Genomic DNA, 20214 nt, shown 5'->3' on the forward strand with positions numbered 1-20214 from the left:
CATTTGGCTGATATTCTGCCCATGTGTGTATCTCAATGAAATGAGAAAGTGCTGAAGAGTTTGTCTTGGTGAGTTAAGCAAGTTTGAAGAAATCCACGTTAGGTTCCATAGTTTCTCAGAATACTTTCGAGGAGTGAATGCCATTTGGCTGATATTCTGCAAATGTATGTACCTCAATGGAATGAGAAAGTGGTAAAGTCCTTATCTCGATGAGTTCAGCAAGTTTGTAGAAATCCACGTTAGGTTCCAAAGTTTCTCAGGATACTTTCAAGGAGTGAATGCCATTTGGCTGATATTCTGCCAATGTGTGTATCTCAATGAAATGAGAAAGTGGTAAAGTGTTTGCCTCGGTGAGTTAAGCAAGATTGAAGAAATCCACGTTATGTTCCACAGTTTCTCAGAATACTTTCGAGGAGTGAATGCCATTTGGCTGATATTCTGCAAATGTCTGTATCTCAGTGAAATGAGAAAGTGCTAAAGTCCTTATCTCGATGAGTTCAGCAAGTTTGAAGAAATCCACAATAGGTTCCAATGTTTCTCTGAATACCTTCGAGTAGTGAATGCCATTTGGCTGATATTCTGCCAATGTGTGTATCTCAATGAACTCAGAAAGTGGTAAAGTGCTTATCTCGATGAGATCAGCAAGTTGGAGAAATCCACAATAAGTTCCAAAGTTTCGCTGAATACCTTCGAGCAGTGAATGCCATTTGGCTGTAATTCTGCCAATGTGTGTATCTCAATAAAATGAGGAAGTGGTAAAGTGTTTGTATTGGTGAGTTAAGCAAATTTGAAGAAATCCACTTTAGCTTCCAAAGTTTCTCAGAATACTTTCGAGGAGTGAATGCCATTTGGCTGATATTCTGCCCATGTGTGTATCTCAATGAAATGAGAAAGTGCTGAAGAGTTTGTCTTGGTGAGTTAAGCAAGTTTGAAGAAATCCACGTTAGGTTCCATAGTTTCTCAGAATACTTTCGAGGAGTGAATACCATTTGGCTGATATTCTGCAAATGTATGTACCTCAATGAAATGAGAAAGTGGTAAAGTCCTTATCTCGATGAGTTCAGCAAGTTTGAAGAAATCCACGTTAGGTTCCAAAGTTTCTCAGGATACTTTCAAGGAGTGAATGCCATTTGGCTGATATTCTGCCAATGTGTGTATCTCAATGAAATGAGAAAGTGGTAAAGTGTTTGCCTCGGTGAGTTAAGCAAGATTGAAGAAATCCACGTTATGTTCCACAGTTTCTCAGAATACTTTCGAGGAGTGAATGCCATTTGGCTGATATTCTGCAAATGTCTGTATCTCAGTGAAATGAGAAAGTGCTAAAGTCCTTATCTCGATGAGTTCAGCAAGTTTGAAGAAATCCATAATAGGTTCCAATGTTTCTCTGAATACCTTCGAGTAGTGAATGCCATTTGGCTGATATTCTGCCAATGTGTGTATCTCAATGAACTGAGAAAGTGGTAAAGTGCTTATCTCGATGAGATCAGCAAGTTGGAGAAATCCACAATAAGTTCCAAAGTTTCGCTGAATACCTTCGAGCAGTGAATGCCATTTGGCTGTACTTCTGCCAATTTGTGTATCTCAATAAAATGAGGAAGTGGTAAAGTGTTTGTATTGGTGAGTTAAGCAAATTTGAAGAAATCCACTTTAGCTTCCAAAGTTTCTCAGAATACTGTCGTGGAGTGAATGCCATTTGCCTGATATTCTGCCAATGTCTGTATCTCAATGAAATGAGAAAGTGGTAAAGTCCGTATCTCGATGAGTTCAGCAAGTTTGAAGAAATCCACAACACTTTCCAATGTTTCTCTGAATACCTTCGAGTAGTGAATGCCATTTGGCTGATATTCTGCCAATGTGTGTATCTCAATAAAATGAGAAAGTGGCAAAGCGTTTGTCTCGGTGAGTTAAGCAAGTTTGAAGAAATCCACGTTAGGTTCCATAGTTTCCCAGAATACTTTCGAGGAGTGAATGCCATTTGGCTGATATTCTGCCGATCTGTGTATCTCAATGAAATGAGAAAGTGCTGAAGAGTTTGTCTTGGTGAGTTAAGCAAGTTTGAAGAAATCCACGTTAGGTTCCATAGTTTCCCAGAATACTTTCGAGGAGTGAATGCTATTTGGCTGATATTCTGCCGATCTGTGTATCTCAATGAAATGAGAAAGTGGTAAAGTCCTTATCTCGATGAGTTCAGCAAGTTTGAAGAAATCCACAATAGGTTCCAATGTTTCTCTGAATGCCTGCGAGTAGTGAATGCCATTTGGCTGATATTCTGCCAATGTGTGTCTGAATGAAATGAGAAAGTGGTAAAGCGCTTATCTCGATGAGTTCAGCAAGTTGGAGGAAATCCAAAATAGCTTCCAAAGTTTCTAACAATACTGTCGTGTATGAATGCCATATGGCTGATATTCTGCCAATGTGTGTATTTCAATGAAATGTGAAAGTGGTAAAGTGTTTATCTCGATGAGTTCAGTAAGTTGGAAGAAATCCCCTATAGGTACCAAAGTTTCTTTGAATACCTTCAAGCAGTGAATGCCATTTGGCTGATATTCTGCCAGTGTGTGTATCTCAATAAAATGAGGAAGTGGTAAAGTGTTTGTATTGGTGAGTTAAGCAAATTTGAAGAAATCCACTTTAGCTTCCAAAGTTTCTCAGAATACTTTCGAGGAGTGAATGCCATTTGGCTGATATTCTGCCCATGTGTGTATCTCAATGAAATGAGAAAGTGCTGAAGAGTTTGTCTTGGTGAGTTAAGCAAGTTTGAAGAAATCCACGTTAGGTTCCATAGTTTCTCAGAATACTTTCGAGGAGTGAATGCCATTTGGCTGATATTCTGCAAATGTATGTACCTCAATGAAATGAGAAAGTGGTAAAGTCCTTATCTCGATGAGTTCAGCAAGTTTGACGAAATCCACGTTAGGTTCCAAAGTTTCTCAGGATACTTTCAAGGAGTGAATGCCATTTGGCTGATATTCTGCCAATGTGTGTATCTCAATGAAATGAGAAAGTGGTAAAGAGTTTGTATCGGTGAGTTAAGCAAGTTTGAAGAAATCCACGTCCGGTTCCAATGTTTCTCAGAATACTTTCGAGGAGTGAATGCCATTTGGCTGATATTCTGCCGATCTGTGTATCTCAATGAAATGAGAAAGTGGTAAACTCCTTATCTTGATGAGTTCAGCAAGTTTGAAGAAATCCACAATAGGTTCCAATGTTTCTCTGAATGCCTGCGAGTAGTGACTGCCATTTGGCTGATATTCTGCCAATGTGTGTATCTCAATAAAGTGAGTAAGTGGTAAAGTCCTTATCTCGATGAGTTCAGCAAGTTTGAACAAATCCACAACACTTTCCAATGTTTCTCAGAATACTTTCGAGGAGTGAATGCCATTTGGCTGATATTCTGCCAATGTGTGTATTTCAATGAAATGTGAAAGTGGTAAAGTGTTTATCTCGATGAGTTCAGTAAGTTGGAAGAAATCCCCTATAGGTACCATAGTTTCTTTGAATACCTTCGAGCAGTGAATGCCATTTGGCTGATATTCTGCCAATGTGTGTATCTCAATGAACTCAGAAAGTGGTAAAGTGCTTATCTCGATGAGATCAGCAAGTTGGAGAAATCCACAATAAGTTCCAAAGTTTCGCTGAATACCTTCGAGCAGTGAATGCCATTTGGCTGTAATTCTGCCAATGGGTGTATCTCAATAAAATGAGGAAGTGGTAAAGTGTTTGTATTGGTGAGTTAAGCAAATTTGAAGAAATCCACTTTAGCTTCCAAAGTTTCTCAGAATACTTTCGAGGAGTGAATGCCATTTGGCTGATATTCTGCCAATGTGAGTATCTCAATGAAATGAGAAAGTGCTGAAGAGTTTGTCTTGGTGAGTTAAGCAAGTTTGAAGAAATCCACGTTAGGTTCCATAGTTTCTCAGAATACTTTCGAGGAGTGAATGCCATTTGGCTGATATTCTGCAAATGTATGTACCTCAATGAAATGAGAAAGTGGTAAAGTCCTTATCTCGATGAGTTCAGCAAGTTTGAAGAAATCCACGTTAGGTTCCAAAGTTTCTCAGGATACTTTCAAGGAGTGAATGCCATTTGGCTGATATTCTGCCAATGTGTGTATCTCAATGAAATGAGAAAGTGGTAAAGTGTTTGCCTCGGTGAGTTAAGCAAGATTGAAGAAATCCACGTTATGTTCCACAGTTTCTCAGAATACTTTCGAGGAGTGAATGCCATTTGGCTGATATTCTGCAAATGTCTGTATCTCAGTGAAATGAGAAAGTGCTAAAGTCCTTATCTCGATGAGTTCAGCAAGTTTGTAGAAATCCACAACACTTTGCAATGTTTCTCTGAATACCTCCGAGTAGTGAATGCCATTTGGCTGATATTCTGCCAATGTGTGAATCTCAATGAAATGAGAAAGTGGTAAAGTGTTTGTCTCGGTGAGTTAAGGAAGTTTGAAGAAATCCACGTTAGGTTGCATAGTTTCTCAGAATACTATCGAGGAGTGAATGCCATTTGGCTGATATTCTGCCAATGTGTGTATCTCAATAAAATGAGAAAGTGGTCAAGTTTTGTCTCGGTGAGTTAAGCAAGTTTGAAGAAATCCACGTTAGGTTCCAAAGTTTCTCAGAATACTTTCGAGTAGTGAATGCCATTTGGCTGATATGCTGCCAATGTGTGTACACAGTGAAATGAGAAAGTGGTAAAGTCCTAATGTCGATAAATTCAGCAAATTTGAAAAAATCCACAATAGGTTCCAATGTTTCTCTGAATACCATGGCGTAGTGAATGCTATTTGGCTGATATTCTGCCAATGTGTGTATCTCAATGAAATGAGAAAGTGGTAAAGTGCTTATCTCGATGAGTTCAGCAAGTTGCAAGAATTCCACGTTAGGTTCCAAAGTTTCTCAGAATACTTTCGAAGAGTGAATGCCATTTGGCTGATATTCTGCCAATGTCTGTATCTCAATGAAATGAGATAATGGTAAAGTCCTTATCTCGATGAGTTCAGCAAGTTTGAAGAAATCCACAATAGGTTCCAATGTTTCTCTGAATGCCTGCGAGTAGTGAATGCAATTTGGCTGATATTCTGCCAATGTGTGTATCTCAATAAAATGAGAAACTGGTAAAGTGTTTGTCTCGGTGAGTTAACCAAGTTTGAAGAAATCCACGTTCGGGTCCAAAATTTCTCAGAATACTTTCGAGTAGAAAATGCCATTTGGCTGATATTCTGCCAATGTGTGTATCTCGATAAAATGAGAAAGTGGTAAAGTGTTTGTCTCGGTGAGTTAAGCAAGTTTGAAGAAATCCACGTTAGGTTCCAAAGTTTCTCAGAATACTTTCGAGTAGTGAATGCCATTTGGCTGATATTCTGCCAATGTGTGTATCTCAATAAAATGAGAAAGCGGTAAAGTCCTTATCTCGATGAGTTCAGCAAGTTTGAAGAAATCCACAACACTTTCCAATGTTTCTCGGAATACCTTCGAGTAATGAATGCCACTTGGCTGATATTCTGCCAATGTGTGTATCTCAATAAAATGAGACAAAGGTAAAGTCCTTATCTCGATGAGTTCAGGAAGTTTGAAGAAATCCACGTTAGGTTCCAATGTTTATGTGAATACTTACAAGGAGTTAATGCCATTTGGCTGATGTTCTGCCAATGTAAGTATCTCAATGAAATCAGAAAGTGGTAAAGTCCTTATCTCGATGAGTTCAGCAAGTTTGAAGAAATCCACAATATGTTCCAATGTCTCTCTGAATACCTTCGAGTAGTGAATGCTATTTGGCTGATATTCTGCCAATGTGTGTATCTCAATAAAATGAGAAAGTGGTAAAGTGTTTGTATCGGTGAGTTAAGCAAGTTTGAAGAAATCCACGTCCGGTTCCAAAGTTTCTCAGAATACTTTCGAGGAGTGAATGCCATTTGGCTGATATTCTGCCGATCTGTGTATCTCAATGAAATGAGAAAGTGGTAAACTCCTTATCTTGATGAGTTCAGCAAGTTTGAAGAAATCCACAATAGGTTCCAATGTTTCTCTGAATGCCTGCGAGTAGTGACTGCCATTTGGCTGATATTCTGCCAATGTGTGTATCTCAATAAAGTGAGTAAGTGGTAAAGTCCTTATCTCGATGAGTTCAGCAAGTTTGAAGAAATCCACAACACTTTCCAATGTTTCTCAGAATACTTTCGAGGAGTGAATGCCATTTGGCTGATATTCTGCCAATGTGTGTATTTCAATGAAATGTGAAAGTGGTAAAGTGTTTATCTCGATGAGTTCAGTAAGTTGGAAGAAATCCCCTATAGGTACCATAGTTTCTTTGAATACCTTCGAGCAGTGAATGCCATTTGGCTGATATTCTGCCAATGTGTGTATCTCAATAAAATGAGAAAGCGGTAATGTCCTTATCTCGATGTGTTCCGCAAGTTTGAAGAAATCCACAACACTTTCCAATGTTTCTCGGAATACCTTCGAGTAGTGAATGCCACTTGGCTGATATTCTGCCAATGTGTGTATCTCAATAAAATGAGAAAAAGGTAAAGTCCTTATCTCGATGACTTCAGGAAGTTTGAAGAAATCCACGTTAGGTTCCAATGTTTATCTGAATACTTACAAGGAGTTAATGCCATTTGGCTGATGTTCTGCCAATGTAAGTATCTCAATGAAATCAGAAAGTGGTAAAGTCCTTATCTCGATGAGTTCAACAAGTTTGAAGAAATCCACAATATGTTCCAATGTCTCTCTGAATACCTTCGAGTAGTGAATGCTATTTGGCTGATATTCTGCCAATGTGTGTATCTCAATAAAATGAGAAAGTGGTAAAGTGTTTGTATCGGTGAGTTAAGCAAGTTTGAAGAAATCCACGTCCGGTTCCAAAGTTTCTCAGAATACTTTCGAGGAGTGAATGCCATTTGGCTGATATTCTGCAAATGTCTGTATCTCAGTGAAATGAGAAAGTGCTAAAGTCCTTATCTCGATGAGTTCATCAAGTTTGTAGAAATCCACAACACTTTGCAATGTTTCTCTGAATACCTCCGAGTAGTGAATGCCATTTGGCTGATATTCTGCCAATGTGTGAATCTCAATGAAATGAGAAAGTGGTAAAGTGTTTGTCTCGGTGAGTTAAGGAAGTTTGAAGAAATCCACGTTAGGTTGCATAGTTTCTCAGAATACTATCGAGGAGTGAATGCCATTTGGCTGATATTCTGCCAATGTGTGTATCTCAATAAAATGAGAAAGTGGTCAAGTTTTGTCTCGGTGAGTTAAGCAAGTTTGAAGAAATCCACGTTAGGTTCCAAAGTTTCTCAGAATACTTTCGAGTAGTGAATGCCATTTGGCTGATATGCTGCCAATGTGTGTACACAGTGAAATGAGAAAGTGGTAAAGTCCTAATGTCGATAAATCCAGCAAATTTGAATAAATCCACAATAGGTTCCAATGTTTCTCTGAATACCATCGCGTAGTGAATGCTATTTGGCTGATATTCTGCCAATGTGTGTATCTCAATGAAATGAGAAAGTGGTAAAGTGCTTATCTCGATGAGTTCAGCAAGTTGCAAGAATTCCACGTTAGGTTCCAAAGTTTCTCAGAATACTTTCGAAGAGTGAATGCCATTTGGCTGATATTCTGCCAATGTCTGTATCTCAATGAAATGAGATAATGGTAAAGTCCTTATCTCGATGAGTTCAGCAAGTTTGAAGAAATCCACAATAGGTTCCAATGTTTCTCTGAATGCCTGCGAGTAGTGAATGCAATTTGGCTGATATTCTGCCAATGTGTGTATCTCAATAAAATGAGAAACTGGTAAAGTGTTTGTCTCGGTGAGTTAACCAAGTTTGAAGAAATCCACGTTCGGGTCCAAAATTTCTCAGAATACTTTCGAGTAGAAAATGCCATTTGGCTGATATTCTGCCAATGTGGGTATCTCGATAAAATGAGAAAGTGGTAAAGTGTTTGTCTCGGTGAGTTAAGCAAGTTTGAAGAAATCCACGTTAGGTTCCAAAGTTTCTCAGAATACTTTCGAGTAGTGAATGCCATTTGGCTGATATTCTGCCAATGTGTGTATCTCAATAAAATGAGAAAGCGGTAAAGTCCTTATCTCGATGAGTTCAGCAAGTTTGAAGAAATCCACAACACTTTCCAATGTTTCTCGGAATACCTTCGAGTACTGAATGCCACTTGGCTGATATTCTGCCAATGTGTGTATCTCAATAAAATGAGAAAAAGGTAAAGTCCTTATCTCGATGACTTCAGGAAGTTTGAAGAAATCCACGTTAGGTTCCAATGTTTATCTGAATACTTACAAGGAGTTAATGCCATTTGGCTGATGTTCTGCCAATGTAAGTATCTCAATGAAATCAGAAAGTGGTAAAGTCCTTATCTCGATGAGTTCAACAAGTTTGAAGAAATCCACAATATGTTCCAATGTCTCTCTGAATACCTTCGAGTAGTGAATGCTATTTGGCTGATATTCTGCCAATGTGTGTATCTCAATAAAATGAGAAAGTGGTAAAGTGTTTGTATCGGTGAGTTAAGCAAGTTTGAAGAAATCCACGTCCGGTTCCAAAGTTTCTCAGAATACTTTCGAGGAGTGAATGCCATTTGGCTGATATTCTGCCGATCTGTGTGTCTCAATGAAATGAGAAAGTGGTAAACTCCTTATCTTGATGAGTTCAGTAAGTTTGAAGAAATCCACAATAGGTTCCAATGTTTCTCTGAATGCCTGCGAGTAGTGACTGCCATTTGGCTCATATTCTGCCAATGTGTGTATCTCAATAAAGTGAGTAAGTGGTAAAGTCCTTATCTCGATGAGTTCAGCAAGTTTGAAGAAATCCACAACAAATTCCAATGTTTCTCAGAATACTTTCGAGGAGTGAATGCCATTTGGCTGATATTCTGCCAATGTGTGTATTTCAATGAAATGTGAAAGTGGTAAAGTGTTTATCTCGATGAGTTCAGTAAGTTGGAAGAAATCCCCTATAGGTACCATAGTTTCTTTGAATACCTTCGAGCAGTGAATGCCATTTGGCTGATATTCTGCCAATGTGTGTATCTCAATGAACTCAGAAAGTGGTAAAGTGCTTATCTCGATGAGATCAGCAAGTTGGAGAAATCCACAATAAGTTCCAAAGTTTCGCTGAATACCTTCGAGCAGTGAATGCCATTTGGCTGTAATTCGGCCAATGTGTGTATCTCAATAAAATGAGGAAGTGGTAAAGTGTTTGTATTGGTGAGTTAAGCAAATTTGAAGAAATCCACTTTAGCTTCCAAAGTTTCTCAGAATACTTTCGAGGAGTGAATGCCATTTGGCTGATATTCTGCCCATGTGTGTATCTCAATGAAATGAGAAAGTGCTGAAGAGTTTGTCTTGGTGAGTTAAGCAAGTTTGAAGAAATCCACGTTAGGTTCCATAGTTTCTCAGAATACTTTCGAGGAGTGAATGCCATTTGGCTGATATTCTGCAAATGTATGTACCTCAATGGAATGAGAAAGTGGTAAAGTCCTTATCTCGATGAGTTCAGCAAGTTTGTAGAAATCCACGTTAGGTTCCAAAGTTTCTCAGGATACTTTCAAGGAGTGAATGCCATTTGGCTGATATTCTGCCAATGTGTGTATCTCAATGAAATGAGAAAGTGGTAAAGTGTTTGCCTCGGTGAGTTAAGCAAGATTGAAGAAATCCACGTTATGTTCCACAGTTTCTCAGAATACTTTCGAGGAGTGAATGCCATTTGGCTGATATTCTGCAAATGTCTGTATCTCAGTGAAATGAGAAAGTGCTAAAGTCCTTATCTCGATGAGTTCAGCAAGTTTGAAGAAATCCACAATAGGTTCCAATGTTTCTCTGAATACCTTCGAGTAGTGAATGCCATTTGGCTGATATTCTGCCAATGTGTGTATCTCAATGAACTCAGAAAGTGGTAAAGTGCTTATCTCGATGAGATCAGCAAGTTGGAGAAATCCACAATAAGTTCCAAAGTTTCGCTGAATACCTTCGAGCAGTGAATGCCATTTGGCTGTAATTCTGCCAATGTGTGTATCTCAATAAAATGAGGAAGTGGTAAAGTGTTTGTATTGGTGAGTTAAGCAAATTTGAAGAAATCCACTTTAGCTTCCAAAGTTTCTCAGAATACTTTCGAGGAGTGAATGCCATTTGGCTGATATTCTGCCCATGTGTGTATCTCAATGAAATGAGAAAGTGCTGAAGAGTTTGTCTTGGTGAGTTAAGCAAGTTTGAAGAAATCCACGTTAGGTTCCATAGTTTCTCAGAATACTTTCGAGGAGTGAATACCATTTGGCTGATATTCTGCAAATGTATGTACCTCAATGAAATGAGAAAGTGGTAAAGTCCTTATCTCGATGAGTTCAGCAAGTTTGAAGAAATCCACGTTAGGTTCCAAAGTTTCTCAGGATACTTTCAAGGAGTGAATGCCATTTGGCTGATATTCTGCCAATGTGTGTATCTCAATGAAATGAGAAAGTGGTAAAGTGTTTGCCTCGGTGAGTTAAGCAAGATTGAAGAAATCCACGTTATGTTCCACAGTTTCTCAGAATACTTTCGAGGAGTGAATGCCATTTGGCTGATATTCTGCAAATGTCTGTATCTCAGTGAAATGAGAAAGTGCTAAAGTCCTTATCTCGATGAGTTCAGCAAGTTTGAAGAAATCCATAATAGGTTCCAATGTTTCTCTGAATACCTTCGAGTAGTGAATGCCATTTGGCTGATATTCTGCCAATGTGTGTATCTCAATGAACTGAGAAAGTGGTAAAGTGCTTATCTCGATGAGATCAGCAAGTTGGAGAAATCCACAATAAGTTCCAAAGTTTCGCTGAATACCTTCGAGCAGTGAATGCCATTTGGCTGTACTTCTGCCAATTTGTGTATCTCAATAAAATGAGGAAGTGGTAAAGTGTTTGTATTGGTGAGTTAAGCAAATTTGAAGAAATCCACTTTAGCTTCCAAAGTTTCTCAGAATACTGTCGTGGAGTGAATGCCATTTGCCTGATATTCTGCCAATGTCTGTATCTCAATGAAATGAGAAAGTGGTAAAGTCCGTATCTCGATGAGTTCAGCAAGTTTGAAGAAATCCACAACACTTTCCAATGTTTCTCTGAATACCTTCGAGTAGTGAATGCCATTTGGCTGATATTCTGCCAATGTGTGTATCTCAATAAAATGAGAAAGTGGCAAAGCGTTTGTCTCGGTGAGTTAAGCAAGTTTGAAGAAATCCACGTTAGGTTCCATAGTTTCCCAGAATACTTTCGAGGAGTGAATGCCATTTGGCTGATATTCTGCCGATCTGTGTATCTCAATGAAATGAGAAAGTGCTGAAGAGTTTGTCTTGGTGAGTTAAGCAAGTTTGAAGAAATCCACGTTAGGTTCCATAGTTTCCCAGAATACTTTCGAGGAGTGAATGCTATTTGGCTGATATTCTGCCGATCTGTGTATCTCAATGAAATGAGAAAGTGGTAAAGTCCTTATCTCGATGAGTTCAGCAAGTTTGAAGAAATCCACAATAGGTTCCAATGTTTCTCTGAATGCCTGCGAGTAGTGAATGCCATTTGGCTGATATTCTGCCAATGTGTGTCTGAATGAAATGAGAAAGTGGTAAAGCGCTTATCTCGATGAGTTCAGCAAGTTGGAGGAAATCCAAAATAGCTTCCAAAGTTTCTTAGAATACTGTCGTGTATGAATGCCATATGGCTGATATTCTGCCAATGTGTGTATTTCAATGAAATGTGAAAGTGGTAAAGTGTTTATCTCGATGAGTTCAGTAAGTTGGAAGAAATCCCCTATAGGTACCAAAGTTTCTTTGAATACCTTCAAGCAGTGAATGCCATTTGGCTGATATTCTGCCAGTGTGTGTATCTCAATAAAATGAGGAAGTGGTAAAGTGTTTGTATTGGTGAGTTAAGCAAATTTGAAGAAATCCACTTTAGCTTCCAAAGTTTCTCAGAATACTTTCGAGGAGTGAATGCCATTTGGCTGATATTCTGCCCATGTGTGTATCTCAATGAAATGAGAAAGTGCTGAAGAGTTTGTCTTGGTGAGTTAAGCAAGTTTGAAGAAATCCACGTTAGGTTCCATAGTTTCTCAGAATACTTTCGAGGAGTGAATGCCATTTGGCTGATATTCTGCAAATGTATGTACCTCAATGAAATGAGAAAGTGGTAAAGTCCTTATCTCGATGAGTTCAGCAAGTTTGACGAAATCCACGTTAGGTTCCAAAGTTTCTCAGGATACTTTCAAGGAGTGAATGCCATTTGGCTGATATTCTGCCAATGTGTGTATCTCAATGAAATGAGAAAGTGGTAAAGAGTTTGTATCGGTGAGTTAAGCAAGTTTGAAGAAATCCACGTCCGGTTCCAAAGTTTCTCAGAATACTTTCGAGGAGTGAATGCCATTTGGCTGATATTCTGCCGATCTGTGTATCTCAATGAAATGAGAAAGTGGTAAACTCCTTATCTTGATGAGTTCAGCAAGTTTGAAGAAATCCACAATAGGTTCCAATGTTTCTCTGAATGCCTGCGAGTAGTGACTGCCATTTGGCTGATATTCTGCCAATGTGTGTATCTCAATAAAGTGAGTAAGTGGTAAAGTCCTTATCTCGATGAGTTCAGCAAGTTTGAACAAATCCACAACACTTTCCAATGTTTCACAGAATACTTTCGAGGAGTGAATGCCATTTGGCTGATATTCTGCCAATGTGTGTATTTCAATGAAATGTGAAAGTGGTAAAGTGTTTATCTCGATGAGTTCAGTAAGTTGGAAGAAATCCCCTATAGGTACCATAGTTTCTTTGAATACCTTCGAGCAGTGAATGCCATTTGGCTGATATTCTGCCAATGTGTGTATCTCAATGAACTCAGAAAGTGGTAAAGTGCTTATCTCGATGAGATCAGCAAGTTGGAGAAATCCACAATAAGTTCCAAAGTTTCGCTGAATACCTTCGAGCAGTGAATGCCATTTGGCTGTAATTCTGCCAATGGGTGTATCTCAATAAAATGAGGAAGTGGTAAAGTGTTTGTATTGGTGAGTTAAGCAAATTTGAAGAAATCCACTTTAGCTTCCAAAGTTTCTCAGAATACTTTCGAGGAGTGAATGCCATTTGGCTGATATTCTGCCAATGTGAGTATCTCAATGAAATGAGAAAGTGCTGAAGAGTTTGTCTTGGTGAGTTAAGCAAGTTTGAAGAAATCCACGTTAGGTTCCATAGTTTCTCAGAATACTTTCGAGGAGTGAATGCCATTTGGCTGATATTCTGCAAATGTATGTACCTCAATGAAATGAGAAAGTGGTAAAGTCCTTATCTCGATGAGTTCAGCAAGTTTGAAGAAATCCACGTTAGGTTCCAAAGTTTCTCAGGATACTTTCAAGGAGTGAATGCCATTTGGCTGATATTCTGCCAATGTGTGTATCTCAATGAAATGAGAAAGTGGTAAAGTGTTTGCCTCGGTGAGTTAAGCAAGATTGAAGAAATCCACGTTATGTTCCACAGTTTCTCAGAATACTTTCGAGGAGTGAATGCCATTTGGCTGATATTCTGCAAATGTCTGTATCTCAGTGAAATGAGAAAGTGCTAAAGTCCTTATCTCGATGAGTTCAGCAAGTTTGTAGAAATCCACAACACTTTGCAATGTTTCTCTGAATACCTCCAAGTAGTGAATGCCATTTGGCTGATATTCTGCCAATGTGTGAATCTCAATGAAATGAGAAAGTGGTAAAGTGTTTGTCTCGGTGAGTTAAGGAAGTTTGAAGAAATCCACGTTAGGTTGCATAGTTTCTCAGAATACTATCGAGGAGTGAATGCCATTTGGCTGATATTCTGCCAATGTGTGTATCTCAATAAAATGAGAAAGTGGTCAAGTTTTGTCTCGGTGAGTTAAGCAAGTTTGAAGAAATCCACGTTAGGTTCCAAAGTTTCTCAGAATACTTTCGAGTAGTGAATGCCATTTGGCTGATATGCTGCCAAAGTGTGTACACAGTGAAATGAGAAAGTGGTAAAGTCCTAATGTCGATAAAATCAGCAAATTTGAAAAAATCCACAATAGGTTCCAATGTTTCTCTGAATACCATGGCGTAGTGAATGCTATTTGGCTGATATTCTGCCAATGTGTGTATCTCAATGAAATGAGAAAGTGGTAAAGTGCTTATCTCGATGAGTTCAGCAAGTTGCAAGAATTCCACGTTAGGTTCCAAAGTTTCTCAGAATACTTTCGATGAGTGAATGCCATTTGGCTGATATTCTGCCAATGTCTGTATCTCAATGAAATGAGATAATGGTAAAGTCCTTATCTCGATGAGTTCAGCAAGTTTGAAGAAATCCACAATAGGTTCCAATGTTTCTCTGAATGCCTGCGAGTAGTGAATGCAATTTGGCTGATATTCTGCCAATGTGTGTATCTCAATAAAATGAGAAACTGGTAAAGTGTTTGTCTCGGTGAGTTAACCAAGTTTGAAGAAATCCACGTTCGGGTCCAAAATTTCTCAGAATACTTTCGAGTAGAAAATGCCATTTGGCTGATATTCTGCCAATGTGTGTATCTCGATAAAATGAGAAAGTGGTAAAGTGTTTGTCTCGGTGAGTTAAGCAAGTTTGAAGAAATCCACGTTAGGTTCCAAAGTTTCTCAGAATACTTTCGAGTAGTGAATGCCATTTGGCTGATATTCTGCCAATGTGTGTATCTCAATAAAATGAGAAAGCGGTAAAGTCCTTATCTCGATGAGTTCAGCAAGTTTGAAGAAATCCACAACACTTTCCAATGTTTCTCGGAATACCTTCGAGTAATGAATGCCACTTGGCTGATATTCTGCCAATGTGTGTATCTCAATAAAATGAGACAAAGGTAAAGTCCTTATCTCGATGAGTTCAGGAAGTTTGAAGAAATCCACGTTAGGTTCCAATGTTTATGTGAATACTTACAAGGAGTTAATGCCATTTGGCTGATGTTCTGCCAATGTAAGTATCTCAATGAAATCAGAAAGTGGTAAAGTCCTTATCTCGATGAGTTCAGCAAGTTTGAAGAAATCCACAATATGTTCCAATGTCTCTCTGAATACCTTCGAGTAGTGAATGCTATTTGGCTGATATTCTGCCAATGTGTGTATCTCAATAAAATGAGAAAGTGGTAAAGTGTTTGTATCGGTGAGTTAAGCAAGTTTGAAGAAATCCACGTCCGGTTCCAAAGTTTCTCAGAATACTTTCGAGGAGTGAATGCCATTTGGCTGATATTCTGCCGATCTGTGTATCTCAATGAAATGAGAAAGTGGTAAACTCCTTATCTTGATGAGTTCAGCAAGTTTGAAGAAATCCACAATAGGTTCCAATGTTTCTCTGAATGCCTGCGAGTAGTGACTGCCATTTGGCTCATATTCTGCCAATGTGTGTATCTCAATAAAGTGAGTAAGTGGTAAAGTCCTTATCTCGATGAGTTCAGCAAGTTTGAAGAAATCCACAACACTTTCCAATGTTTCTCAGAATACTTTCGAGGAGTGAATGCCATTTGGCTGATATTCTGCCAATGTGTGTATTTCAATGAAATGTGAAAGTGGTAAAGTGTTTATCTCGATGAGTTCAGTAAGTTGGAAGAAATCCCCTATAGGTACCATAGTTTCTTTGAATACCTTCGAGCAGTGAATGCCATTTGGCTGATATTCTGCCAATGTGTGTATCTCAATAAAATGAGAAAGCGGTAAAGTCCTTATCTCGATGTGTTCCGCAAGTTTGAAGAAATCCACAACACTTTCCAATGTTTCTCGGAATACCTTCGAGTAGTGAATGCCACTTGGCTGATATTCTGCCAATGTGTGTATCTCAATAAAATGAGAAAAAGGTAAAGTCCTTATCTCGATGACTTCAGGAAGTTTGAAGAAATCCACGTTAGGTTCCAATGTTTATCTGAATACTTACAAGGAGTTAATGCCATTTGGCTGATGTTCTGCCAATGTAAGTATCTCAATGAAATCAGAAAGTGGTAAAGTCCTTATCTCGATGAGTTCAGCAAGTTTGAACAAATCCACGTTAGGTTCCAATGTCTCTCTGAATACCTTCGAGTAGTGAATGCTATTTGGCTGATATTCTGCCAATGTGTGTATCTCAATAAAATGAGAAAGTGGTAAAGTGTTTGTATCGGTGAGTTAAGCAAGTTTGAAGAAATCCACGTCCGGTTCCAAAGTTTCTCAGAATACTTTCGAGGAGTGAATGCCATTTGGCTGATATTCTGCAAATGTCTGTATCTCAGTGAAATGAGAAAGTGCTAAAGTCCTTATCTCGATGAGTTCATGAAGTTTGTAGAAATCCACAACACTTTGCAATGTTTCTCTGAATACCTCCGAGTAGTGAATGCCATTTGGCTGATATTCTGCCAATGTGTGAATCTCAATGAAATGAGAAAGTGGTAAAGTGTTTGTCTCGGTGAGTTAAGGAAGTTTGAAGAAATCCACGTTAGGTTGCATAGTTTCTCAGAATACTATCGAGGAGTGAATGCCATTTGGCTGATATTCTGCCAATGTGTGTATCTCAATAAAATGAGAAAGTGGTCAAGTTTTGTCTCGGTGAGTTAAGCAAGTTTGAAGAAATCCACGTTAGGTTCCAAAGTTTCTCAGAATACTTTCGAGTAGTGAATGCCATTTGGCTGATATGCTGCCAATGTGTGTACACAGTGAAATGAGAAAGTGGTAAAGTCCTAATGTCGATAAATTCAGCAAATTTGAAAAAATCCACAATAGGTTCCAATGTTTCTCTGAATACCATCGCGTAGTGAATGCTATTTGGCTGATATTCTGCCAATGTGTGTATCTCAATGAAATGAGAAAGTGGTAAAGTGCTTATCTCGATGAGTTCAGCAAGTTGCAAGAATTCCACGTTAGGTTCCAAAGTTTCTCAGAATACTTTCGAAGAGTGAATGCCATTTGGCTGATATTCTGCCAATGTCTGTATCTCAATGAAATGAGATAATGGTAAAGTCCTTATCTCGATGAGTTCAGCAAGTTTGAAGAAATCCACAATAGGTTCCAATGTTTCTCTGAATGCCTGCGAGTAGTGAATGCAATTTGGCTGATATTCTGCCAATGTGTGTATCTCAATAAAATGAGAAACTGGTAAAGTGTTTGTCTCGGTGAGTTAACCAAGTTTGAAGAAATCCACGTTCGGGTCCAAAATTTCTCAGAATACTTTCGAGTAGAAAATGCCATTTGGCTGATATTCTGCCAATGTGGGTATCTCGATAAAATGAGAAAGTGGTAAAGTGTTTGTCTCGGTGAGTTAAGCAAGTTTGAAGAAATCCACGTTAGGTTCCAAAGTTTCTCAGAATACTTTCGAGTAGTGAATGCCATTTGGCTGATATTCTGCCAATGTGTGTATCTCAATAAAATGAGAAAGCGGTAAAGTCCTTATCTCGATGAGTTCAGCAAGTTTGAAGAAATCCACAACACTTTCCAATGTTTCTCGGAATACCTTCGAGTAGTGAATGCCACTTGGCTGATATTCTGCCAATGTGTGTATCTCAATAAAATGAGAAAAAGGTAAAGTCCTTATCTCGATGAGTTCAGGAAGTTTGAAGAAATCCACGTTAGGTTCCAATGTTTATCTGAATACTTACAAGGAGTTAATGCCATTTGGCTGATGTTCTGCCAATGTAAGTATCTCAATGAAATCAGAAAGTGGTAAAGTCCTTATCTCGATGAGTTCAACAAGTTTGAAGAAATCCACAATATGTTCCAATGTCTCTCTGAATACCTTCGAGTAGTGAATGCTATTTGGCTGATATTCTGCCAATGTGTGTATCTCAATAAAATGAGAAAGTGGTAAAGTGTTTGTATCGGTGAGTTAAGCAAGTTTGAAGAAATCCACGTCCGGTTCCAAAGTTTCTCAGAATACTTTCGAGGAGTGAATGCCATTTGGCTGATATTCTGCCGATCTGTGTGTCTCAATGAAATGAGAAAGTGGTAAACTCCTTATCTTGATGAGTTCAGTAAGTTTGAAGAAATCCACAATAGGTTCCAATGTTTCTCTGAATGCCTGCGAGTAGTGACTGCCATTTAGCTCATATTCTGCCAATGTGTGTATCTCAATAAAGTGAGTAAGTGGTAAAGTCCTTATCTCGATGAGTTCAGCAAGTTTGAAGAAATCCACAACAAATTCCAATGTTTCTCAGAATACTTTCGAGGAGTGAATGCCATTTGGCTGATATTCTGCCAATGTGTGTATTTCAATGAAATGTGAAAGTGGTAAAGTGTTTATCTCGATGAGTTCAGTAAGTTGGAAGAAATCCCCTATAGGTACCATAGTTTCTTTGAATACCTTCGAGCAGTGAATGCCATTTGGCTGATATTCTGCCAATGTGTGTATCTCAATGAACTCAGAAAGTGGTAAAGTGCTTATCTCGATGAGATCAGCAAGTTGGAGAAATCCACAATAAGTTCCAAAGTTTCGCTGAATACCTTCGAGCAGTGAATGCCATTTGGCTGTAATTCTGCCAATGTGTGTATCTCAATAAAATGAGGAAGTGGTAAAGTGTTTGTATTGGTGAGTTAAGCAAATTTGAAGAAATCCACTTTAGCTTCCAAAGTTTCTCAGAATACTTTCGAGGAGTGAATGCCATTTGGCTGATATTCTGCCCATGTGTGTATCTCAATGAAATGAGAAAGTGCTGAAGAGTTTGTCTTGGTGAGTTAAGCAAGTTTGAAGAAATCCACGTTAGGTTCCATAGTTTCTCAGAATACTTTCGAGGAGTGAATGCCATTTGGCTGATATTCTGCAAATGTATGTACCTCAATGGAATGAGAAAGTGGTAAAGTCCTTATCTCGATGAGTTCAGCAAGTTTGTAGAAATCCACGTTAGGTTCCAAAGTTTCTCAGGATACTTTCAAGGAGTGAATGCCATTTGGCTGATATTCTGCCAATGTGTGTACCTCAATGAAATGAGAAAGTGGTAAAGTGTTTGCCTCGGTGAGTTAAGCAAGATTGAAGAAATCCACGTTATGTTCCACAGTTTCTCAGAATACTTTCGAGGAGTGAATGCCATTTGGCTGATATTCTGCAAATGTCTGTATCTCAGTGAAATGAGAAAGTGCTAAAGTCCTTATCTCGATGAGTTCAGCAAGTTTGAAGAAATCCACAATAGGTTCCAATGTTTCTCTGAATACCTTCGAGTAGTGAATGCCATTTGGCTGATATTCTGCCAATGTGTGTATCTCAATGAACTCAGAAAGTGGTAAAGTGCTTATCTCGATGAGATCAGCAAGTTGGAGAAATCCACAATAAGTTCCAAAGTTTCGCTGAATACCTTCGAGCAGTGAATGCCATTTGGCTGTAATTCTGCCAATGTGTGTATCTCAATAAAATGAGGAAGTGGTAAAGTGTTTGTATTGGTGAGTTAAGCAAATTTGAAGAAATCCACTTTAGCTTCCAAAGTTTCTCAGAATACTTTCGAGGAGTGAATGCCATTTGGCTGATATTCTGCCCATGTGTGTATCTCAATGAAATGAGAAAGTGCTGAAGAGTTTGTCTTGGTGAGTTAAGCAAGTTTGAAGAAATCCACGTTAGGTTCCATAGTTTCTCAGAATACTTTCGAGGAGTGAATACCATTTGGCTGATATTCTGCAAATGTATGTACCTCAATGAAATGAGAAAGTGGTAAAGTCCTTATCTCGATGAGTTCAGCAAGTTTGAAGAAATCCACGTTAGGTTCCAAAGTTTCTCAGGATACTTTCAAGGAGTGAATGCCATTTGGCTGATATTCTGCCAATGTGTGTATCTCAATGAAATGAGAAAGTGGTAAAGTGTTTGCCTCGGTGAGTTAAGCAAGATTGAAGAAATCCACGTTATGTTCCACAGTTTCTCAGAATACTTTCGAGGAGTGAATGCCATTTGGCTGATATTCTGCAAATGTCTGTATCTCAGTGAAATGAGAAAGTGCTAAAGTCCTTATCTCGATGAGTTCAGCAAGTTTGAAGAAATCCATAATAGGTTCCAATGTTTCTCTGAATACCTTCGAGTAGTGAATGCCATTTGGCTGATATTCTGCCAATGTGTGTATCTCAATGAACTGAGAAAGTGGTAAAGTGCTTATCTCGATGAGATCAGCAAGTTGGAGAAATCCACAATAAGTTCCAAAGTTTCGCTGAATACCTTCGAGCAGTGAATGCCATTTGGCTGTACTTCTGCCAATGTGTGTATCTCAATAAAATGAGGAAGTGGTAAAGTGTTTGTATTGGTGAGTT

This window comes from Carcharhinus amblyrhynchos, chromosome 13, assembly GCF_965287045.1.
Source record: "Carcharhinus amblyrhynchos chromosome 13, sCarAmb.v2.hapA, whole genome shotgun sequence".
Taxonomy (NCBI): domain Eukaryota; kingdom Metazoa; phylum Chordata; class Chondrichthyes; order Carcharhiniformes; family Carcharhinidae; genus Carcharhinus; species Carcharhinus amblyrhynchos.